The sequence below is a fragment of the Anomaloglossus baeobatrachus genome, unplaced genomic scaffold (genome assembly GCF_048569485.1).
Source record: "Anomaloglossus baeobatrachus isolate aAnoBae1 unplaced genomic scaffold, aAnoBae1.hap1 Scaffold_41, whole genome shotgun sequence".
Lineage (NCBI taxonomy): Eukaryota > Metazoa > Chordata > Amphibia > Anura > Aromobatidae > Anomaloglossus > Anomaloglossus baeobatrachus.
In genome coordinates, this window is record NW_027443435.1 from 116,276 (window position 1) to 126,740 (window position 10,465).

Genomic DNA, 10,465 nt, shown 5'->3' on the forward strand with positions numbered 1-10,465 from the left:
TTCTCGTTCTCCCGGTGCTCCGGTCGGCGTCCTCCCGTCCTGCGCTCTGTGCACAGCAGTCGCACAGGAGTGACGTCACCGCGCAGGCACGGAGGGGGGGGGAGAGGTGAATGATGATGCATAGAGTGCCGCCGGCAGCTCTATGCTTCAACATTACTGTGCGCGGTGACGGAGGAGGGGGCCCCGCTGCCACCAGGCAGGGGGGCCCGGTGTCGGCGGCGGCAGCGGGTCATATAGCCGCCGCGTGGTTTGTGACAGATCAGCGCAGCTCCTCCCTCACTGACAGGAGCTGGCTGCTGAACTGCCGGGCGGCCGCCGGGCCCCTAAGCTCCCGGGCCCGGTCGCAATGGCGACCGCGGTAGTTACGCCCCTGCGTGGGACCCAATATGCTATATGGAAGGCTATGTGGGGGCCATTATAGTATTTGGAGAACTATATATACGAGGGGGGACAAAGACATAAGCTTGGGATAGGAAAGTTTTGTGCTGATGGAAAGAGGCTCTTACCCGCAGCACCCAGCTTTACGATGCTATGATATGGGAAAGCTGGGTGCTGAGGGAAAGATGTATAGCAGAGCCTAGGGAAGCTGGGTGCTGAGGACAAGATGGATATCAGAACATAGGAAAGCTGGATGATGATAGAAAGAGGGATTTCAGATCATGGGAAACCTGAGTGCTGAGGGAAAGATGTATAGCAGAGCCTAGGGAAGCTGGGTGCTGAGGACAAGATGGATATCAGAACATAGGAAAGCTGGATGATGATAGAAAGAGGGATTTCAGATCATGGGAAACCTGAGTGCTGAGGGAAAGCGCCAAGTGTTAACTTCATTATCCCGTACCCTGAGTGTCAGCGTCATTATCCTGTACCCAGTGTATCTGTGTTGGGGGGGGGGGGCAGGTCCTAATTTTGCACTGGGACCCATCAAATTCTAGTTACAACACTGCCCAGCGCAGAGATGACTAGATCGCAGTTGTTGCACTAAGGCTCATGATTTCTGATCTCACAGCACTGTCTATAAGGAACGTCCCCTGTACAGTAACTCCATTCTATCTCACTAGAGGTGACTAGAGCGGAGTTGCTGCAGTGAGGTTCATGATTTCTGAGCTCACAGCACTGTCTATAAGGACGGCCTCAGCCAGTCAATGCATTGTGTTCAGAGATTGTACTGACGTTCATAGATATTTGAATAAGCCCTTATACAGATTACATGAAAGCTCCCATAAACATAGGGCTAAAATCACCTGGATCAGACAACAATCCGATGTGTATGGGGGCTTCCCGACTTACCTCGAGAATGGATGTAAAGGGAGTGAAGGAATCGGCGTGTTTGAATTCCACTTGTTGATGCTTTTGATCTCTTGAAAGATAATCCACCCCCAGAGGAGGCGACATCAGCTCTCAGAGAGAGAACACAAGAACATTTGGCCGAGCACTCCTGTATGTGATAGGAGAGAGCTGTCGGACAAATAATTGTAGGGATTGTTTAGTGAAAACAAGTTATCACCTATCCATGGGCAAGGTGATCACCTGCTGATCAGTGTCCGATCACTGGAACCCGCACCGATTGGGAAAACGGGGAATTTTTATCCATATGTTTCAGGTATGTGTGACATCCATTTTTAACACGGATGCCACACGTACTCATGTTATTCTATAGTGTTCCTCACACATGCATGTTTTTACATGGACCGTGTTGCCCCACATTTCCCTGCATGCAGACATTGTTTTTATTTTCTCAGGCAGCACGGGTGTCACACTGATGTGATCCGTGTGACAAGAACCGGAGAAAACACGTGTCTCTGAAATAAAATTAATTTTTATACTTACTTGTCTCCAGCCCTGCTGTCACTTGCTTCCGATCCCCGCTCATTATACTCAATGAATATGCACTCAACGGAGGACCTGGAAGCAGCAGCACCATAGACATCAGTGCCAGGGACAGCATCGCTGGGGACAGGTGAGTATCCAAGGAACTCTGATATCCTGATGACACCTACGCTACTGCGGGTGTAGCGACAGTGACTTCACGGGTTCTTCAAAGTTCATTGGGAACTCCGATGAACCCATGACGTTACTGCCGCGACACCCACAGTAGCGCGGGTGTCATCAGGATGTCATCTGAGTTCATTGTGAACTCTGATTAACCTGTAACATCACTGCCGCGCCCGCACACATACTGCTGACCTGAATAACCTGAGCTCACCTTATGAGATGAAGGTCATCAAACAGAAGCATACACAGCAGTATGTGTGTGCTCTCACAACCAATGAGGAATGTTCGGTTCTCCATTGAGTGTGACAGCAAGTATAGGATTGACGTGACCGCCCCCAATTGGCTTTCGGCAGACCAGGATTAGGGCTTTGATAGAGAAATAAATTGGAAAAGAGGGTGTCTTTTGTCTTTATTTATTGAATGATTTTCTCTTTTATGTCTTTCCAGGTTTGCTTTTGGGGAATGTCATGGGACCTCACCATAGATTACGGTAGAACTGTTTTTTATTTATAAAAATCAAATAAATTGGTGAATGAGGTCTGAGTCGAAGGTTTTTTGTTCAAATAAAAGTTTGTTATTCTTCTTTCATCTACTGGATTAGTAGTAGGGGTGTATGCTGGAGCTGGCATCAACCCCACAAATATTACCCAGTTTGCCATTGCACCAAAGCAATGGGAAGAGCCAGGTCCAGCACCACAATTGCTGCATCTAATTGATGTGCCACTTCTCGGGCGTCTGTGGGCTGCTATTGTTAGGCTGGAAAGGGCCAAATAACCATGACCCTTTCCACCCTAAGAATATCATCCCCCAGTTGTCTGCTGTACCATGGCTGTTTTTTTTAGTAAAAATGGAGGGGACCACACGTAATTTTTTTTTAATCTAAAAATGTAAAAAATAAGCGTGGGATCCCCTCTATTTTTCATAACCAGCCAAGGTACAGCAGAGAGCTGAGGATTTCAGCCTACAGCTGCTGCTGTTCCTGTGCTGGACATGAAAGTTGGGGGAACCCCACGTCTTTTTTTTTTTTTAAAATTAAAAAATAAAAGTGGTGTAAAAATGCTGGTCAAGCTAACTATCTCTAGAACACTATTCTATAAGCTCTATTTATCTCCCTATATCTTTAAATTTTCAGGCTTTCCACATTAAACAAAAACAAAAAAACAACAAAAACATTCATTTCAGTATCTTACTTTTTTTTTACCGGTACCACACGGACAACCATACTGGTACGTGTGGCTTGCACCTGTTTAAACACGGACGTCTGAAAGGGGCCTTATAGATACCCATCTACTGTATGTACTATCATTTTGAGTTGCTGCAAATTATGTTCTCCTCCTTGGCTAAAAATACTTCTCAAGATTTCTAAGGAGTATTGTTACCCCTCTGTAAAATATGTAGTGTGACCTCTGCCAGAGCCTGCCCTATGGAACAGCGGTGGCAACAGCTTCAGACGCTCAGCAAAAAGCAACTTACGTCCCTTTAAAATAAAAAAATGTTTTGCCCCATATGACCGGAATCAGGCGGTGTGAGCCTCATGGAGTTATGTTGCCACCAAAGGGGTGAAACAGGACTAGGGCCTAATAAATGGGGGGCGTGAGAGAGGATCAGGGGGCTGCTGAAGACAGAAAATAAATTGTCAGCGAGATCTGATTAGTTTACTGTGGGTCTACATGTGAGGACTGAGATGTTTTGGAAACTACCTACAACAATGTGTGACCGCAGCCCGACCGGCAGTGACTGCTCACTAATGTCACACCGAGCTTTATCATTATAGAAAGGAACATTCAGCCCAAACTTCTAGAACAGTTTTATTAAAATAAGTATATCAATTAAAAAAAAAAAAAAAGGAGAAATATATTTATAGAGAACATTTATTCCATGCTGTACATGGGAACGGGTAACACCCAAAATACAGATATAAATTACAGTGAATAAACCAATCCTGAGAGACGGGTACAGAGGGGAGCGGACCCTGCCCTCAGGGGCTACAGTCTACAGGGTAATGGGGAGGAGACAGAAGGTCGGGGATACAAATATATAACACTGACAGACGGGTACAGAGGGGAGCGGACCCTGCTCTCGGGGGCTTACAGTCTACAGGGTAATGGGGAGGAGACAGAAGGTCGGGGATACAAATATATAACACTGACAGACGGGTACAGAGGGGAGCGGACCCTGCTCTCGGGGGCTTACAGTCTACAGGGTAATTAGGGAGGGGGAGACAGTAGGTCAGGGATACAAATATACACTGTAACAATCAACTTTACAAATCAATCCGTAGAATAAAGCCATGTTGGACATTGGCGACAATGAAAGAAAAAAAAACTTTTGTATCGGAGTCCCGTGCGTTTTAGGTGTAAAAATTGTATTTCTCCATTTACCATAAAAATCCTCTTGTTGAATACATTGGAGGACACAGGAGGAGGATGTGCATTAGACCACACTGTTCTCTCAGTCTCTAAGGTGGGACGACGGGGATCAATTACACCCAGATGCCAGTAGTCACAAACTGTATTAGAAAAACAAAGGGAGAAGATTAATAGCACACAGGCGAGCCCCCTCCCACAAAGTGCAACACGGCCCCCTGCCCAGCACGAGCCCCCCACGTGCAGCCTCTCTCCCCCTGCAAGCTCCCCCCCAACGTGCAGCCACTCTCCCTGCGAGCCCGCCCAACGTGCAGCCGCTCTCCCTGCGAGCCCCCCCAACGTGCAGCATTGCCCCTGCGAGCCCCCCCAACGTGCAGCATTGCCCCTGCGAGCCCCCCAACGTGCATCACACCCTGCCTAGTGCGAGCCCCACTAAAACAAGCACCCTCCCCCTGCGAGCCCCCACCCAACGTGCAGTCCCCCTCCCAACGTGCAGCCTCTCTTCTCCCTGCGAGCCCCACACAACACACACACACGCCCACACACACGCCCCCCACACACGGCCCCCACACACACACACACACACACACGGCCCCCCCACACACACACACGGCCCCCCCACACACACACACGGCCCCCCCACACACACACACGGCCCCCACACACGCACACACGGCCCCCACACACACAGGGCCCACACACACACACACAGGGCCCCCCCCCACACGCCCACACACACACGCCCACACACACGGCCCACACAAAGGTCCCACACACACACACACAGGGCCCCCCCACACACACACAGGGCCCCCACACAAAGGTCCCCCACACACACACACAGGGCCCCCACACACACACACAGGGCCCCCACACACACACACACACAGGGCCCCCACACACACACACACACACAGGGCCCCCACACACACACACACACAGGGCCCCCACACACACACACACACAGGGCCCCCACACACACACACACACACACACACACAGGGCCCCCACACACACACACACACAGGGCCCCCACACACACACACACAGGGCCCCCACACACACACACACAGGGCCCCCACACACACACACACAGGGCCCCCCCACACACACATACACACACACACACACACACACACAGGGCCCCCACACACACACACATAGGGCCCCCACACACACACACACACACACAAAGGGCCCCCCCACACACACACACACAGGGCCCCCCCACACACACACACAGGGCCCCCACACACACAGGGCACACACACACACACACACACAGGGCCCCCCCCACACACACACACACACACACAGGGCCCCCCCCCACACACACACACACACACACACACACACAAGGCCCCCACACACACACACACACACACACACACACACACAAGGCCCCCACACACACAGGGCCCCCACACACACAGGGCCCCCACACACACAGGGCCCCCACACACACAGGGCCCCCACACACACAGGGCCCCCACACACACAGGGCCCCCACACACACAGGGCCCCCACACACACACACACACACAGGGCCCCGCGAGCCCCCTCCCACCACAGACGTGCAGGGTCGCCCTCCGCGAGCCCCCCCCCCCCACAGACGTGCAGGGTCGCCCTCCGCGAGCCCCTCCCCCCCCACAGACGTGCAGGGTCGCCCTCCGCGAGCCCCCCCCCCCACAAACGTGCAGGGTCGCCCTCCGCGAGCCCCCTCCCACAAACGTGCAGCGTCACCCCCTGGCAACTGCGAGCCCCCAAACATGCGTCACCCCTGGCCACTGCGAGCCCCCCCAAACATGTAGGGCACCCCCTAGCCACTGCGAGCCCCTAAAACATGCGTCACCCCCTACATTCCCCCCAAACATGCAGCCTCACCCCCCCGGCCAGTGCGAGCCCCCCAAACATGCGTCGCCCCCTGCAAGCCCCCCAAACATGCAGCGTCATCCCCCCGGCCAGTGCGAGGCCCCCAAACATGCGTCGCCCCCTGCAAGCCCCCCAAACATGCAGCGTCGCTCCCCGGCCAGTGCGAGCCCCCCCAAACGTGCAGCGTCGCTCCCCGGCCAGTGCGAGCCCCCCCAAACGTGCAGCGTCGCTCCCCGGCCAGTGCGAGCCCCCCCAAACGTGCAGCGTCGCTCCCCGGCCAGTGCGAGCCCCCCCAAACGTGCAGCATCGCTCCCCGGCCAGTGCGAGCCCCCCCAAACGTGCAGCGTCGCCCCCTGGCCAGTGCGAGCCCCCCCCAAACGTGCAATGTCGCCCCCTACATGCCCCCCAAACATGCAGCCTCACCCCTTGGCCAGTGCGAGCCCCCCAAACATGCGTCGCCCCCTGCAAGCCCCCCAAACGTGCAGCGTCATCTCCCCGGCCACTGCGAGCCCCCCCCCCCCCCCCAAACTTGCAGCGTTGCCCCCCGGCCACTGCGAGCCCCCCCAAACGTGCAGCGTCGCCCCCCGGCCAGTGCGAGCCCCCCAAACGTGCAGCGTCGCCCCCCGGCCAGTGCGAGCCCCCCCAAACGTGCAGCGTCGCCCCCCGGCAAGTGCGAGCCCCCCCAAACGTGCAGCGTCGCTCCCCGGCCAGTGCGAGCCCCCCCAAACGTGCAGCGTCGCCCCCCGGCCAGTGCGAGCCCCCCAAACGTGCAGCGTCGCCCCCCGGCCAGTGCGAGCCCCCCCAAACGTGCAGCGTCGCCCCCTGGCCAGTGCGAGCCCCCCCAAACGTGCAGCGTCGTCCCCCGGCCAGTGCGAGCCCCCCCAAACGTGTAGCGTCGCCCCCGGCCAGTGCGAGCCCCCCCAAACGTGCAGCGTCGCCCCCCCGGCCAGTGCGAGCCCCCCCAAACGTGCAGCGTCGCTCCCCGGCCAGTGCGAGCCCCCCCAAACGTGCAGCGTCGCTCCCCGGCCAGTGCGAGCCCTCCCAAACGTGCAGCATCGCCCCCCGGCCACTGCGAGCCCCCCCAAACGTGCAGCGTCGTCCCCCCGGCCAGTGCGAGCCCCCCCAAACGTGCAGCGTCGCTCCCCGGCCAGTGCGAGCCCCCCAAACGTGCAGCGTTGCCCCCCGGCCAGTGCGAGCCCCCCCAAACGTGCAGCGTCGCCCCCCGGCAAGTGCGAGCCCCCCCAAACGTGCAGCGTCGCTCCCCAGCCAGTGCGAGCCCCCCCAAACGTGCAGCGTCGCTCCCCAGCCAGTGCGAGCCCCCCCAAACGTGCAGCGTCGCTCCCCGGCCAGTGCGAGCCCCCCCAAACGTGCAGCGTCGCTCCCCGGCCAGTACGAGCCCCCCCCAAACGTGCAGCGTCGCCCCCCGGCCAGTGCGAGCCCCCCCAAACGTGTAGCGTCGTCCCCCGGCCAGTGCGAGCCCCCCCAAACGTGCAGCGTCGCCCCCCGGCCAGTGCGAGCCCCCCCAAACGTGCAGCGTCGCCCCCCCGGCCAGTGCGAGCCCCCCCAAACGTCCAGCCCCCAACACAGACAGGAGACGCTGCTCTGTGCCCCCAACATCCAGGCTGAGACCCCAGAGCTATAACTAATGAGGAAACGCTGAATCTTCCCCACCTCAGGGTCAGGATCCGTCCGCTCAGCACAGAGTAGCCCGGGCACTGCAGCTTCCCGCCCACAGATCAGCACGGCACTGAGGAGACCGCGCCCCTTCCGGTGACATCATGATTTCATGAAATCACTCCTCCCACCTCAAAAAATCAACTCCGATCTAGCCTCTACCCTACCCTCAGGGTCAGGATCCGTCCGCTCTGCACAGGTGAGATGCTAGAATGTACGGGCTCCTGACAGGTATGACGTCACTGGTCATGTGATGGGGCGTGGTCACAATGCAGCCTGATGTTTCCAGCCCGAACTTTCCAGACAGAAAAGCAATGTTTATTCTAAGACCACGTGGGCACAGAGGTGATTATAATAGAGGCGGGGTCTGGGGGTAACAGCTCCAGATGGGGGGTGCAGGGGGCGGAGCCTGCAGGATTATAGAGGACAGGAAAACATCGCTACGCCCCTAACCCAAACGGTCACGCCCATCAACCAAGCCGGTCATTCATTCATACACACACACTTTATAATTGTAATGATTTCATAACTACTATTTTAATGCTTTTTTTTGGGAATTGCTCAAGTTTTTCATTGAGCAGAAGTCATACATTAATGTTTTTTTACACTTATATTTTCTATGTATTTCTATAGGGTAAAATTCCATTTTGGCTTTTACTTTACGCCCTCCAGTCGACAGCGCATTTTTGAAGAGTGGGTGGAGCCTCACGGGGAGAAGTGTAAGGCTGTGTGCACACAGTGCGTTTTTGTTGCAGATTTGGTGCAGTTTGTAGCACAGGTCTATATGTCTATCTTTACACCAGCTATGGCAGCAAAGTCAGTGTAAATGCTGATGTGCTGCGCGCACGTTATTTTTTTTTGCAGATTTGGTGCAGAAAATAATCTACATCTTGTGAATTGTTAGTGCGGTTTTTCCTGCACTTTTTAGCTTTTCAACCCATTGATTACATTGAGAAACACGTATGGCACAAAAACCTACCAAAACGCATGTGTTTTTTGGTGCATTTTTCTGTCAGAAGATGCAGATTTCATGGAGAACATTTCTGCACCAAATCTGCAAAATGCGCCCATAGCCCAACAGAGCGACGCCAACAGAGTCGTCATAATTTACAACATTGGATTGGAGTGGAATTTTAGATGATCTCCCTGTAGCCTCCAGCAGTGGCATACCACCAATAGAGGCAGGCCATACAACCGCTATGGGGCCCGTGAGTAAGGGGGGGCCCGATGCCAGCGCTGGCACCAGCCCCCTCCCCTTCCACAGGCCCCCCTCACATTCCACAGGCCCCCTGCCAAGGATCGCACTTACATTTATATCAGCGAACAAGAAACAAAAGGGAAGGGCACCACCCAGTGGGATCTCCTGGTATACCAAACAAGTAATAATGAAGACCCAAGAGAGGAAAGGGAATACCAAAAATTGGGATCACCACATTACAATATAAAGAATAAATATTTTATTATTGGTATAAGCAGAGAACAAAAGAGAAACACATATCTCCACACTAAAGGCTACTTTACACACTGTGATATCGGTCCCGATATCGCTAGTGTGGGTACCCGCCCCCATCTGTTGCGCGACACGGGCATATCGCTGCCTGTGCCGCACAACATCGCCCAGAGCCGTCACACATACTTACCTGTCCGGCGACGTCGCTGTGACCTGCGAACCGCCTCCTTTCTAAGGGGGCGGTCCGTGCGGCGTCACAGCAACGTCACTGAAACGTCACTGAACCGCCGCCCAATAGCAGCGGAGGGGCGGAGATGAGCGAGATGTAACATCCCGCCCACCTCCTTCCTTCCGCATAGCGGCCGGGAGGCAGGTAAGGGGAGCTTCCCCGTTCCTGCGGCGTCACACGGAGCGATGTGTGCTGCTGCAGGAACGAGGAACAATCTCGTTACTGCTGCAGTAACGAGATTTGAGAATGGACCCCTGTGTCGCCGATTAGCGATTTTGCACGTTTTTGCAACGATGCAAAATTGCTTATCGATGTCACACGCAACGGCATCGCTAATGCGGCCGGATGTGCGTCACAAATTCCGTGACCCCAACGACTCCGCATTAGCGATGTCGCAGCGTGTAAAGCCCGCTTTAGAGTGCGGACACACACACGGTTAAAAACACTTAAAAAGCCAAAGGCATGGAAACCTACACGCCAGGAAGTAAATCCATATAATGAATACACTACATGTAGAGGAAAGTACTCTATAATATATTAACACAAAGCCCGGTCCCAATGCTAATCCGTAGTATCCAGATGTGCATGTAGTACAAGATATGGGATACCGCCGTGCAGATTTGATATGATAACACCCGATATGCAGACAGTTGAATAAGTCCTAGATTACACAGTACGTTACCCCTATGTGCAGTGAACACAGAGGACAGTAAGTCATGCAACAGGGAACCTAACCATGCACTATGTGCAGTAGGAATCAAGAGCTGACAAAATATATGCAAGACACTGTAGGTGCAGGTAGATCTACACAGTATATTAGCAAAATACTAGTGTATCAGTAGAGGCAGCACAGCAAGTACCAGTATAGAAATAGCTAATAAT